Raw genomic sequence first — 14,793 nt, forward strand, 5'->3', positions numbered from 1 at the left:
AGCTCTGGATTTAGAATATACAGTAGATTTTATGTCAATTTTGCCTATAATTTTGCATGGAATTCTAAATAGAAAGCTACACTTACTCCATAATGCTATAGTTATTTGTACTACAGGACCAGTAACCAAAAATATTATGGTTACCAATGCATAATATTTTTGCCCTAGTACATGATTTCAAACAGTGACATAGGATTATATGCTTTGGGACTAGAGGTTACGTGTGGTTACTTAAAACATGACTGTGTTGAAAGATTATGCGCTTCACAACATGCACCTAGTATTGTGCATATTGTGTCCCTCCCTTTGATGTGGGCTCTGGCACTGAGCCCACATTCTTCCTAGCACATGTCAACTGTTATGAACAGCTGACATGTGCCCCCAACAGCCATGGGTGGAATCACGATATATCAGCAGCTTTTAACCCGTTAAATGCCACTGTCAATCTCTGACAGCAGCATTTAATGTGATTGCGCTAGAAGCACGTCACTAATCCCACCCATCGGTGACCCCGTCACATTATAGTGGGCGTTGGGTCAGCATGATAACCAGAGGTCTACAGCAGACCTCTAAGGTTGTCATTGCCGGATTGCTACGAGCGCCACCCGGTGGTCAGCGCTCATAGCAAGTGAGCAGTTATGTTACACACATGCAATCTGAACATCGCCTATGTGTACCATAGGCGATCAGGTTATCGCAACTTCTAGTCTCCAATTGAGACGATTGAAGCATGCAAAAAGTTTAAAAAAAGTTTTTTAAAATACTAAAAAAATAAAAAAATATAAAAGTTCAAATCACCTCCCATTTGCGCATTCAAAGTAAAACATTTAAAAGAAATAAAATATACACATATTTGGTATCGCCGCATTAAGAATCAAATGATCTATCAAGCTATAAAAGAATTAATCTGATAGGTGAACGTTGTAGAGAAAAAAAAGGCAAAACACCAGAATTACATTTTTTTCATAGCCCGCTACATTGCATTAAAATGCAATAACATGCAATCAAAAGATTGTATTCACATCAAAATGGTATCATTAAAAACATCAGCTCGGCACGCAAAATTAAGCCACCACCTAGCTCCAGATCGGGAAAAATGAAGGCACAATTTTTTTTAACAAATTTGGGATTTTTTTCACCATTTAAATAAAAAGAAAACCTATACATGTTTGGTATCTACGAACTCGTAATGACCTGGAAAATCATAATGGCAGGTCAGTTTTAGCATTTGGTGAACATGGTAAAAAAAAAAAATCTAAAAAACAGTTGTAGAATTGCACTTTTTTGCAATATCACAGCACTTTGAATTTTTTTCCCATTTTTAAGTACACGACATGGTAAAACCAATGGTGTCGTTCAAAAATATAACTCGTCCCGCAAAAAACAAGCTCTCGTATGTCCATATTGATGAAAAATAAAAACGTTCTGGCTCGGGGAAGAAGGAAAGTGAAAAAAAGAAATGCAAAAATAAAAAAGGGCTGAGGACTGAAGGGGTTATTTTTTTTTCTTCCAATATTGTAGGCTTCTTGTACTGTAAGTATACTGTTGTAAAAAGGCTTCATTAATTGACTCTATTGTAAACTATAATGACATGCACTTTTAAGCTATTTTAAGAGTTATTGTATGAAGCTGACACATTTTTCAGTTTACTGCTAAAATATTTTTTTCTGTGCAGTCTTCCTAGCTCAGTACACTCCAAACTTTAACATTAGCTATTAAGGGATTTCTTCTATTTCTTTTAATATGCATTGTATACAGATCTTTTATGGACAGGTCATATTCTTGGGTGAAGAGGTGAGCCCTACCACAACACACAGAAATAGTATCACTCTCTATCTCTTTCTCTCTCTCTCATCATAGCTATGGCTTTGAGATGAGTTTATTAACGTGAGAACAAGTTCTTATAACCAATACAGTTGTGGACCACTCCTTTTGCCCTGAAACTGGCTACATATTTTAGAGCATATGGGGCTTTTTGGATAGACTTTACGGATATAAAAATGGCTGTGGACTGACAGGTATCTAGGACAGCTAAAGTAACAGTAATGACAAAGTCTCTGACCTTTTATAGGGAATGCATGCCCTAGTGAAGTGACCTGCAAGTTTTGACCATGCTAGCTTGCCTACCACACACCAGTGAGTACACTGTGGAGTTTCCCTAATGAATGTACAGTAACTGTGGACTTTACCAAGTATACTGAGATGTAAAATGTGGGCTGAGCTTTCAGCTGTTGAACTGTGCCAGGTGCTACAGGCAATTGTCTACTGTGAATCATATAAGGAACTGTTTCAGTTAACTAGAATTAACCACCAAGTTTTGTGACACTATCTTAATATCAAAGCTTCAAGATCTGAGACCTAATTACGAAGTAGATGTATTTAGGCCTGTCTGATTTTATCTTGATTTTTTTGGAGGATTTTTTCCTCTTTTTGAGGTTTTCATGTTAGACTAGGACTGGCGAGTGTAAGGAACTTTGACACAGTTTGCCAGCTTCCGTATTATGGCCATAATATTAACCAATACCTTACATATATTGATATGTTTGTTGTGCACTTTTTATCTTTTCAAGGTGCAGTTGGGCCCAAATGGTTCTGCTTACTGTGGCCTCTGTTCACATGGGATGCATTCTAGTTGGCACTGGGTAGCCCCCCTATATGGTGTTACTAAGAGGTTGTGAACCATATGCTCTGCATTCCCTGTGTGAACACTGCCACATGTGGATTATTTTTCTGCACTGGTGTACCACATGGCCAATCCCAGATTATAGGCTGGCTGTTTCATTTGGTATTGCTAAAGGCAATTATCTACTGTGAATTATATAAGGAACTGTTTCAGTTAACTAGAATTAACCATCAAGTTTTGTGACACTATCTTAATATCAAAGCTTCAAGATCTGAGACCTAATTCTGAAGTACAGTGGGTAAGAAAAGTATTTAGTCAGCTACCAATTGTGCAAGTTCTCCCACTTAAAAAGATGCGTGAGGCCTGTAATTGACATCATAGGTAGACCACAGCTATGAGAGTCAAAATCAGAAAACAAATCCAGATAATCACCTTGTCTGATTTGGCAAGATTTATTTTTCAAATAATGGTGGAAAATAAGTATTTGGACACCTAAAAACATGCAAGATTTCTGGCTCTCACAGACATGTAACTTCTTCTTTAAGAGGCTCCATGTATCCGAGGGAGATAAGGATGTTAAATAAGATCATGCTTACAGTGTCCATTTTAGGACATGATCATATATCAAAATCAAACATCAGAAATACTCTGTCTGATACCTGATTCTGATACCTGATAACTGACTCTGATACAGATAACTGATACCTGACACTGATATCTGACTCTGATACCTGATACCTGATACCTGATAACTGATAACTGATACCATGGACACTGTACATGCTAACCTGATCTAGTTGTGTATACACATTTCAATGACTTTTAAATCCAGCTGACCAGGAAAACACAGATAGGAGAATTTGCGGTAATCTGTTCTACTGGTATCACATGTAATAGATCCAAGTCCAGACAGAAAGTATTTGTGATTTTTCTTGTCCTGATGAAGAAACCCATAGCACTTTGAAACTCATTGACTGAATAAAGAAAAACTGCAAATACTCTCTGGCTTAACTTGGACCTATTATTTGTGATACCAACAGGGCAGATTATCCACAAATTTTCATTACCAACTAGAAGTGGCAATCCTAAAAGTCACTATCAACCCTGCTAAGGTTGGTGGATCGCACTAAATATACACTCACTGGCCACTTTATTAGGTACACCATGCTAGTAACGGGTTGGACCCCCTTTTGCCTTCAGAACTGCCTCAATTCTTCGTGGCAGAGATTCAACAAGGTGCTGGAAGCATTCCTCAGAGATTTTGGACCATATTGACATGATGGCATCACACAGTTGGCGCAGATTTGTCGGCTGCACATCCCTGATGCGAATCTCCCGTTCCACCACATCCCAAAGATGCTCTATTGGATTGAGATCTGGTGACTGAGGAGGCCATTTGAGTACAGTGAACTCATTGTCATGTTCAAGAAACCAATCTGAGATGATTCGAGCTTTATGACATGGCGCATTATCCTGCTGAAAGTAGCCATCAGATGCCTGTTCTTAGCTGAGAGGAGTGGTACCCAGTGTGGTCTTCTGCTGCTGTAGCCCATCTGCCTCAAAGTTCGACGCACTGTGCGTTCAGAGATGCTCTTCTGCCTACCTTGGTTGTAACGGGTGGCAATTTGAGTCACTGTTGCCTTTCTATCAGCTCGAACCAGTATGCCCATTCTCCTCTGACCTCTGGCATCAACAAGGCATTTCCGGCCACAGAACTGCCGCTCACTGGATTTTTTTTCTTTTTCGGACCATTCTCTGTAAACCCTAGAGATGGTTGTGCGTGAAAATCCCAGTAGATCAGCAGTTTCTGAAATACTCAGACCAGCCCTTCTGGCACCAACAATCTTGCCACGTTCAAAGGCACTCAAATCACCTTTCTTCCCCATACTGATGCTCGGTTTGAACTGCAGGAGATTGTCTTGACCATGTCTACATGCCTAAATGCACTGAGTTGCCGCCATGTGATTGGCTGATTAGAAATTAAGTCTTAACACACAGTTGGACAGGTGTACCTAATAAAGTGGCCAGTGAGTGTAAATAATGATTATGTGCATTCGCAACCCAGGGTCCACCGAGCAGAGATGGTAAACTGTAGCTAGTGAACAATGGCGGAGTGAGGCTGTGAGCAAGCACTTTAAACACACTGAGTTGAACGTCACTCAATGTGAACAGAGCACAAAATACCTAGCTGTTACCTCTGTGTTACTCCACAGAGCGGTACTGTACAAGAAGGCTCTTAGAGCTATGCCCTGTTAGACAGCAAAGGAGTAGAGCAACAATGACGCTAGTTGGGGTCCCTATCGCTACCCCCCAGGGATGTCTAGGCTGGTGATTGTGCTCGCACTGACACTCAGCTGTGCAAACCGCACACACAACCGGAGTCAGATGCTAAGCCAAGCGAGAGTTCCCACCCTACACTGCCTGCCTAGACTTTCAATCACCATGCTAGGAGCAGCACACGTGCACACAGAGTGGTAGCATATCCACTCACACACAAAACACAAATGACACTTGCATGCCGACGTGCGCCTCGGAGGACCTTTTATATGTTCAGATCATGTCCAGTCGGACAGGACCTTGCTTGTGGACCTATCCTGAGCTGCCACATCACCAGAGCAGCTGACGACCGGCCACAATGAGTCGTCACCACATCATGAGCATGCTCAGTAGGGTGATTTCTGGATTTAACCTCCAGATCATATGTATGCCACAGCCTATCGCTGGTTACCATAGACTTGGCTGGAATGCCAGCAGTAACCAAGTGAACAGCACGAGCTTCAGCAAGACGCTGTGACTGACGTCTTTGCTCAGCAGCACCCACTGCTGCCGAAGTAGAATGGGAGACTGCAGAAGCCGACAAGGCTTGGGATCTACCCAGTGCAGCATGAGAATCCTAGCACCTAACAAACCCTTTAGCAAGCCTTGCCATATGACTTAGGATAAAAGTCAATATTTAACTTCCCAAACAAGCATTATAAGACTTATAGACCTCCTCACATTGGCATGCCAAGCAAGGCACATCACTCTTCAGAAGGAAGATTCGGGGACACCATCAGTGATCCTACTCCTTTGCTGTGCATGCTGCACTGTGCTTCCGTGACGCTCTCCTGATTTTATAGGGGCAGTGCGTGCACATGGTAAAAAGCCCCACCTTACAGCTGGGAGGCATTTAGTTAAAGTAAACTCCTGCAAGTTGTCTCCCAGCCAATAGTTGGAGGTATCTTATATATAATTTACCCTCCCCAATTGGGAGGTGCCTGAGCAACCCGGATAAATTAGTATAATGGGATTGGTATTTGCAACTGTATCTGGCCAGGTCCTCATCCTTAATCTGTAAAAGTTATTCCTGGATCATGTGTTCCTTTTAGTCTTGGACAGTTTGTCAGTGTTCCTGTGACCGCTCTGGCGATATCCTTATCTTGAAACCCCATTGGCAGTACCTATACCTGAATCCCTGGTCCCTATGCTTCCAGTCCTGAGTTCATAGTCCATAATCCTAGTGTGGGAAGCTTCAGAGCTGTTTCTTGATAGGTTCTTGTTCACACATGCAATTATCTTCTAGATTCAAACTGTCCATACAGTGCATCTGTCTCTGGGTCCTGCTCAGCAGAGTCTCCGGTTACATCTCCCTTTCAAGAGAACCTGGCCACTTGGGATCGGAAGCTGCAGTACCAAGGTGTTAGGCGTCGGATTCCTGCAGCGACACAACTGGAATCCAGAGCCTCACATGCTTCTCTGCAGCAAGCCATTGCTGAGGCTAAGTCCCTCTGCCACTCTACTGAGCATGCTTACGAGACGATCTCCCATTGGAGGTTGGGAGTCACGTGCTCAGGTCCTTCTCCAGATCTGATTGGTCCATTTCAGAGATCTGGAAGGTCCCGGCAGCACACGGCTATAAAAGGCCCGCATGGCCGCTCGGCCATGCGCTAGTGTAGACTCTTCTTGCTAGATGTGTGAATGGTGATGGATGTATGACTCTGGTGATTGACTTATTAAGATTCCCCTCCCTCTGATATTACGCATGTGGATAGGGAACAAGGGAAAGAGTCAGTGCCAGTCAGTGGCAAGCCATAGGCCACTGTGCACACCGAACCTCTACACTAGCATCCAGTGGTGTCACGACTCGGCACTATCGCATAGTGGCTGTGTCTGCCACCGCGCAGCATTCGGCAACACTTACCGGCGTCCGCACTAGTGACACCGCATGCACGTTAGGTCTAGACGGATACCGACCCCAGTCTTGGGCCCATGTCCTGTGACCGAATACCGTGTGTGCAATTTTGCTGAGACCTGTGTGTCTAACAGGCTCGGCGTTTATGTTTATGTTACAGCGCCTCTGTGAGCTAACAGAGTCCGCTCTGCGCACATCGGGTGACGTTAAACCCGTGCTCGTTATACCACCATATAGCACATCTGCCATTAATGAGCAGCAGTGTTAACACCTTCTGCACGGTGGACCCTTGGCGGCGAACGCACTTTATTATTTATTTATTTAGTGCGTTCCGCCGTTCCTAACATTATACTAGCGCAAGGGTCTGGCTAATAATGGCGGACCAGCAGCAGCTACAGCGGTACATTCGGCAGCTGGAGGGCAGGGTGGCAGCCCTCGAGAGTTCCACCTCATCTGCGGATGCTGCTGCGGTTGCTGCCCAGACAATTGCAGAGGCTGTCTCCCGGGCGTCCATGTCCTCGCCCATGCCGACAATTTCCCGCCTCCCGTTGCCCGATAAATTTTCTGGTGACAGCGCCACCTGTAGGGTTTCGTGAGCCAGTGCTCTATCCAGCCTGAGTTACTGGCCACGCAATTCCGCACACAGCGGGCTAAGGTGGGGTTTATCATCTCCCTCCTATTGGGCAGGGCATTGGAATGGGCTACGCCACTATGGGAGCGTGATGACCCTGTGGTACTGAGCGCTGCTCAGTTTCTAAAATCACTAAAGCAGGTCTTTTTGGGGCCCCGGGTCACTCACGACACCTCTCTCCAGTTACTTGCGTTAATGCAGGGACCCCTGTCGGTCAGTCAATATGTCGTCTGTTTTCGGACACTGTCTTCCGAGCTGGAGTGGACTGATAAAGCACTCATCCCTGTGTTCTGGAGAGGGTTGGCTTAGCATGTCAAAGATGCTTTATCCACCAGAGAGGTCCCCATAAGTCTGGAGGAATTGATTGCAATCTCCACCCATATTGACCTCCGTTTTGTGGAGCGCGGGCTGGAGCATAATCAATCCAGACAGAAGCTTAGGTTGGCACCTGACCTCTCTGAATTTCTTGAACCCCCTGATCTGGAAGTTTTACCTCTTGAGCCCATGGATGTGTCTCATACCGGTCCTAAACCACGTCCGGCACAGGGCTCCACATGCTGCTACCTGTGGCGACAGTCTGGCCACCTGGCTAACAGGTGTCCGCAGCGATCCAAAAAATGTTCACCTCCAGTAGTAGTTGGTGGGGATCTACCTAATATGAAAACTTTCTCCTCCAAACCAGTATTCCGAGGGACGTTAGACAGTGGAGCTTCCACCTGGGAGGTAGAGGTCACGGTGGACTCTAGGGCAGAAGGAAATTTTATGTCTTCAGCCTTCGCCCAAAAGCATGCTATTCCACTGGTGCCACTTCCTCACCCCGTGACCTTCAGGGTGGTCAATGGATCTACCTTACCATCTCAGATTACCAACCAGACAGCACCCCTGGGGTTCTCAATCTCCCCGTCTCATCGCTAGATGTTGTCCCTGCTCATTATGCCAAAGGGCATCAACCAGGTGCTTCTCGGACTCCCCTGGCTCCGTTGCCATTCCCCTCATATAAAGTGGTCCTACGCGAGTACACTGGGCTGGAGCAAGGACTGTGTGGGAAGGTGCATGGGGGGCAGTGTCCAAGTAGCCTCTGCGGAGGTGCCCACGGATCATTCCGCGCCCCTCTCTGGGAATCTGAGGTCCATGCTTTCGGTCATCCCTGAGCCAGTGCCGTCCAAGGTTCTCACGTGGGCACACGCATACAGGGTGGATGGTCACTTTGGTTACAAGCGGACCACAAAACTCCTGGCTAGCTCTTATTGGTGGCCACACAGGGCTCAGGACACTAAAAAATACATTCAGGCATGCGCCTCTTGTGCTCAGAGTAGCTCCTCTAAACAGAGGCCAGCTGGGTTACTGTATCCCTTGCCGGTGGCAGACAGGGCAATGGAGATCCGCGATAGTCTGGGTCGCACCCCGCATGTCACTCAAATCTCTAAAATGAGAATGAAGACGCTCGCCGACACACATCGGCGCCCCGCTCCAACTTCTGCTCCTGACACCTTCCACATGTCCCTTCTCAAACCTGTTCACATGTCCAGGTTTTCCAAGTCATCTGCCGGGGCATCAGACTTGTCTTCGGACGAGCCTGAGGTCTATGCCTCTGTGGGAAACAAGGCGGTACGTGGCAAAAAACTTTATTTGCTGGATTGGAAGGCTCAGGAGGGAGGGGGCCCTAGGAGTGGGGGTAATGTTAGGCGTCGGATTCCTGCAGCGACACAACAGGAATCCAGAGCCTCAAATGCTTCTCTGCAGCAAGCCATTCCTGGGGCTAAGTCCCTCTGCCGCTCTACTGAGCATGCTCACGAGACTCCCATTGGAGGTCGGGAGTCACGTGCTCAGATCCTTCTCAAGATCTGAGTTGTCCATCTCAGAGATCTGGAAGGTCCTGGCAACACACGGCTATAAAAGGCCCACATGGCAGCTCGGCCATGCGCTAGTATAGACTCTTCTTGCTAGATGTGTGAATGGTGATGGATGTATGACTCTGGTGACTGACTTATTAAGATTCCCCTCCCTCTGATATAATGCATGTGGCACTATCACATAGCAGCTGTGTCTGCCACGGCGCAGCATTCGGCAGCACTTACTGGCATCCGCAGTAGCGACGCCGCATGCACGGTAGGTCTAGACGGCCACCGACCCCAGTCTTGAGCCCGTGTCCTGTGACCAGATACTGTGCGTGCAATTTCGCTGAGACCTGTGAGTCTAACAGGCTTGGCGTTTATGTTACAGTGCCTTTGTAAGCTGACAGAGTCTGCTCTGCGCACATCGGGTGACGTTGAACCCGTGCATGTTATACCGCCATATAGTGCGTCTGCCATTAATGAGCAGCAGTGTTAACACCTACTGCATGGTGGACCCCGTGCGGCGAATACACTTTATTATTTATTTATTTAGTGCGTTCCGCCGTTCCTAACACAAGGTCTGCCTGGGAATGGTAACTGTCAGTTACCTGCAGCCCAGTCTGCCTCCACCATCAGGAGCTCCATGGAATACCTTTTAGCCGCTTAGCTACACCACTTCCTGGACAGACCAGGCCCTGTGGCAGAGTGGGTCCATGAACCATGTGCGCAACCTGTGTGTATGACATAACCTTACCATCAAGCCTTGTATTATTGCTTGTGAAGCTCTGTGTCACTATTCAACTTGCAACTAAACTGAGTGTTCTTCTTGAGAGATTGTAACTTCTACAAGCACTGCGATAATATGAGCAACAGTTATTCCATTTATAACTTGCAGTATCATGAAAAAGAGTATATGTGTTATCTGCACCATATTTAAAGGGAACCTGTCACCTTCTTTTTCAGCTATGAGCTGCGGCCACTGCCTTTTGGGGCTTATCTACAGCATTCTAGAGGCAGGGCTAAAGTCATGTGAAGCTAGAAAAAAGCCTTTCATCAATGAGAAGCAAAGGAGAGCCAGGCTGAAGTTTGCCAAAGACTTTAAGGTTTGGACCATAGAGGACTGAAGTAAGGTAATCTTCTCTGATAAGTCTAATTTTCTGCTTTGCCCAACACCTGGTCTTCTAATGGTTAGACGGAGACCTGGAGAGGTGTACAAGCCACAGTGTCTTGCACCCACTTTGAAATTTGGTGGAGGATCGGTGATGATCTGGTGATGCTTCAGCAATGCTGGAATTGGGCAGGTTAATCTTTGCAAAGGACATATGAATTAAGCCGCATGCAAGGTTATCCTGGACAAACAGTTGATTCCTTCTGCTCAGGCAATGTTCCACAACTCTGAGGACTGGTTTTTCCAGCAGGACAATGCGCCATGCTACACAGCTAGGTCAATCAATGTGTGGATGAAGGACTGTCCACCACATCAAATCCCTGTCATGACCAGCACAATCTCCAGACCTGAACCCCATTGAAAACCTCTGGAATGTAATCAAGAGGAAGATGGATATTCACAAGCCATCAAACAAAGAAGAACTGCTTACATTTTTTGTACCAGAAAAGCATGCCAAGATGTATGAAAGATGTGATTAAAAATCATTGTTATTCCCCAAAATATTGATTTCTTAACTCTTCCTGAGTTAAAACATTAGTATTGTTCTTTCTAAATGATAATGAACTTGTTTCCTTAGCGTTATTTGAGGTCTGCAAGCACTGTATTTTTTTGTTATTTTGATCATTTCACATTTTCTGAAGAGAAATACAAAATTTAGTGCTTGGAAATTCGAAGACATGTTGTCAGTAGTTAGTAGAATAAAAGAGCAATTTACATTTTACTCAGAAATATACCTATAAAGAGAAATATCAGGCAAACATGAAAATTTTGCAGTGGTCTGTTGATTTTTGCCAGAGCTGCATATATATGTTGTGGTGTAGTGACCACTGTGTCCACTAGGGGGCGCTGTATGGATGTCCCAGGAGAGTGGATAAATGGCAAGATACTGAATGACCGTTATGTATCTCAAGGTGGGTGGCCTTGAGATGGAGATTTATGTGTGTGTTAATCAGTATTGATACTGCTGATGTGCTGGTTCAATGTGTCAGGGACTAGTTACCTACAAACCCACCCAGGGGTGTGATTAATAGCGCTATTGTAAAGTGTATATGTGTGTGTGAAGGACCTGTGATGAGGTCATAGACATGTGACCAGGTGGGCGTGGCTACTGACCATATAAGGTGGCCAGGGTAGGTCACATGGGGGTGAATGCTGGGACCTGGTTGGTCCAGTGTGGAAGGTCCCGCTGAGAAGGGGCTTCCTGCCTGACAGCACGTATGGATGCTGTGTTTAATGGCTCCAAGTGCCTGAGAGTTCCCTGGAGGGAATGAATGTCTGTAGTATGGAGAAGCAGCCATGAGAGAACCCTGACAGGGTGAGATATAACTGTGAGGCTGAAAAGCCTGCATATTGGATATTGCTAACAGAGTGAAGCTCTGTCATGGATGCTATGCCATTTATGTATTGCTGGTCATGGTTTATTATGTTTAATAAACCGCATGGACTATACTGGTTTATGGAAAACCTGTGCTGGATCTGATTTTGTGGCTGCCAAGCTAGTGATCCCCTACTTAAATGACAGCGCTACCTCACAATTGGTGGAGAAAGCTATGGGCATTGTTGTAGCCTTGTTGCTGGGAGCAACGGAAGAGGACTGCAAAGTCGGTTGCTAAGGGCAACGCTGAGCCAAGAGGGCTGACGGTTGGGGAAGCCACCGCCCGACTGTGGTTCTGGAATGGTGGGGCGGCCTAGTGAGTAAGGCACTGTCCGGATCGGTGAGCCCAGTGCATCCGTTTCCCCAGGAGAAAGACTTATAGGATACCTCTGCGGTAGAGGGGTCCGAGAACCTGCGCGGCCAGCAGGTGACGGACGTGAAAACCGTGTTGTACTGACTGGGGTCAGTGAGAAAGAGACTGGTGATTGATAGGGTGCCTCTGTGGAGAAGAGGTATCCGAGGACCTGGGTGGCCGACACAGGTAACTGACAGGTGTTCGTGTTGTACTGACCTGGGTCAGTGAGTAAGACTGTGTACCTGGAGGGTTCAGTGAGCAAGGTCCTGGAGGGTCAGTGTTGGGAGATTCTAGGAGAAGAATCGGATCCCTGGAGCACGTGGTATGACTTTGGACCTTGTGAGGCGTGAGTGTTGGACAGTCTCAGGCGGAGACGGATGTCCTGAAGAGCACCAGCTAAGCCCCTGGACCTGGTGAGGCCGGTGTGTTGGGAAACCCTGGGAGGAGGGCCGCTCCCTGAATAGCACCCGTTGCGCCCTGTGTGTTGGATGGTCTCAGGTGGAGACGGAACATCCTGAATAGCACACAGAAAGGACACGTGAGTTTTGTGTGTTTTTTTTCTTCTTTTCTCAACTCAGCCTGTGGTGGCTCAATGGGAGTCAAGAAGGTGACAAGCGGCTTGCTGTAAGTCGGCAGGGTTACGAAGGGGACATGCGGCTTCCTGTAACTCAGCGGGGTTACGAAGGTGACACCACCAGCTGTGTGTGAACAGCAGCCAGAGGTGTCGGTGATCGGTGACAGCAGGAGCTGGGGTGGTGCCAGCAATGACCTGTGTGGTATCGTTAAAAGAGACACAAACTGTGTTGTGTGAACTGTGGTCTCAGAAGTCCGGTATAATGGACATGGGGAAGTCCCGAAAGGGGGCCGTGGCCCAAACTGGGGTGGTAACCCAAAAAGGTGTGGAGTCCCGGGAGGGGGCGGTGACCCAAATTGGGGTGGTCCAGAAAGGGGCCGGTGTGTCAAAAGAGGAACAGCAATGTTCGTGTATGTTGTTTTCTGAATGTGGAATATTCTTTCCGGATAATGACGGGCCACAGGTGTGTACCGTAATGCTGCACCGAGAAGGAGTCTCAGGTCGGCTGGACTCAAAGTGTCAGGTGACTCTGACAGGATCTCCTCTCACTTTCTGTCTGACCGAGAGAATGGTCCAGGTTCGCTGTAAACACGGTGAACTATACGGTAGACAGAGTAATGTTTGAGGGGACCAAAAGTGGTGAGTGCCAAGGGGGCGGGATACCACATGACTTAGTCTATGCCTTGGAGAGGGGCCGGGACTTTGTGTTGTTTGATGATGCATGGTCGAATGAGGGAGACGTTTCTACTGTTGGAATAACAGACGTTGAGATGGTGATGCCTCCTAAAGTGGACAGGTCTGATGTAGAAGTGACGGGAAGAAGGGGTACATTTGCCCAGCTGACGGACCTGACGTCTCATGACATGACGGATGGTGGGCTGGGAGATGAGACAACTGGGCTAGACACATTGGTGGTGGACGGTAACTGGAAGGTTCACTTGACTGGTGGGACTGACCCAGCGGTACCCTTTGACAATATAATTAAAGAGGTAGTGGTGAGACATGTGCTGGCCAAAAGAGAACAGGATCGTGAGGTACAGCTGATAAAGGAGACAGTGTAAGGGTTAGGGTTAGGGTTAGGGTCAGGGTTAGGGTTAGGGTTAGGGTCAGGGTTAGGGTTAGTAAAGTCATGGTTTGGGTAGTGTGAGGGGCCACCTAAAAATGTTGGAAAAAAACGCAAACGCGGTAAAAACGCGCTAAAAACGCATACAAACGCATAAAAACGCTGCGTTTTTTTCATGCATGCTCATAAAAATGCTTGAAAAAAACGCAGCAGTTGTATGCTTATGTATGCGTTTTTTCAATGCGTTTTTTTGCGGGAAAAACGCGCTGCAAAAAAAATCAAGTGTGAAACTAGCCTAAGGACATCTCGAACAAGAATGAGTCCTGAGACAAATGGCCGAGCACAGGGTTGAGGAGCTCGAGAAAGAAGTCTTGGAGCTCAAAGAAACTGTAAGTGGTCTTCTGCGGGAGAAGAACTTTGACAGTGATGAACAGCGGCCGGGTCTGACTGGTGGTGGAACTGAGCTGCTGGTGCCCATCCTGGCAGACGGTCATGAAGAAATGAGATCTTGTGAAGTTGGGGAGCTAAGAACTGAAGACAGTCACCCGGTCGGGTCAACTGTAGTAAGGGAAGTGTCCGTGGTAAAGCCAGAGCCTCCTGGACAGGAAGAGAGCAAGACCTCGACCTTCAAGTTTGTGATTGATGTACCAGAAGACATGCAAGAAGCCTGTGCTGAGGAAGGTGTGCATGAGGCTTTCAAAGAGGTGGTCAAAGCATGTAAGGTGCACTGGGTGCCTGAGACTCGGCAGTTGGTGATAATGTCAGCCAGGAAAGACACAGCAAAGCGGGTGGCTGTCCTGAAAAACATGCATCTGCAGTGTCTCCATGTCAAACAGTTGGTTAGGCAGAGTAATATGAAAGCTGCTCGACGCCTAGAGTTAGGCTATGGATCGGTTGGGTTTGCGGAAAGAGGTAGCACCGCTTCCCAAAGGTCTGATTGGGAGAATCATTGGAAGATTCGGGAAGGTAATGCAAGACCTTGTAAATAGCTCCGGTGT

Source organism: Dendrobates tinctorius, unplaced genomic scaffold (genome assembly GCF_039654945.1).
Source record: "Dendrobates tinctorius isolate UK_male_01 unplaced genomic scaffold, ASM3965494v1 ptg000133l, whole genome shotgun sequence".
NCBI lineage: Eukaryota > Metazoa > Chordata > Amphibia > Anura > Dendrobatidae > Dendrobates > Dendrobates tinctorius.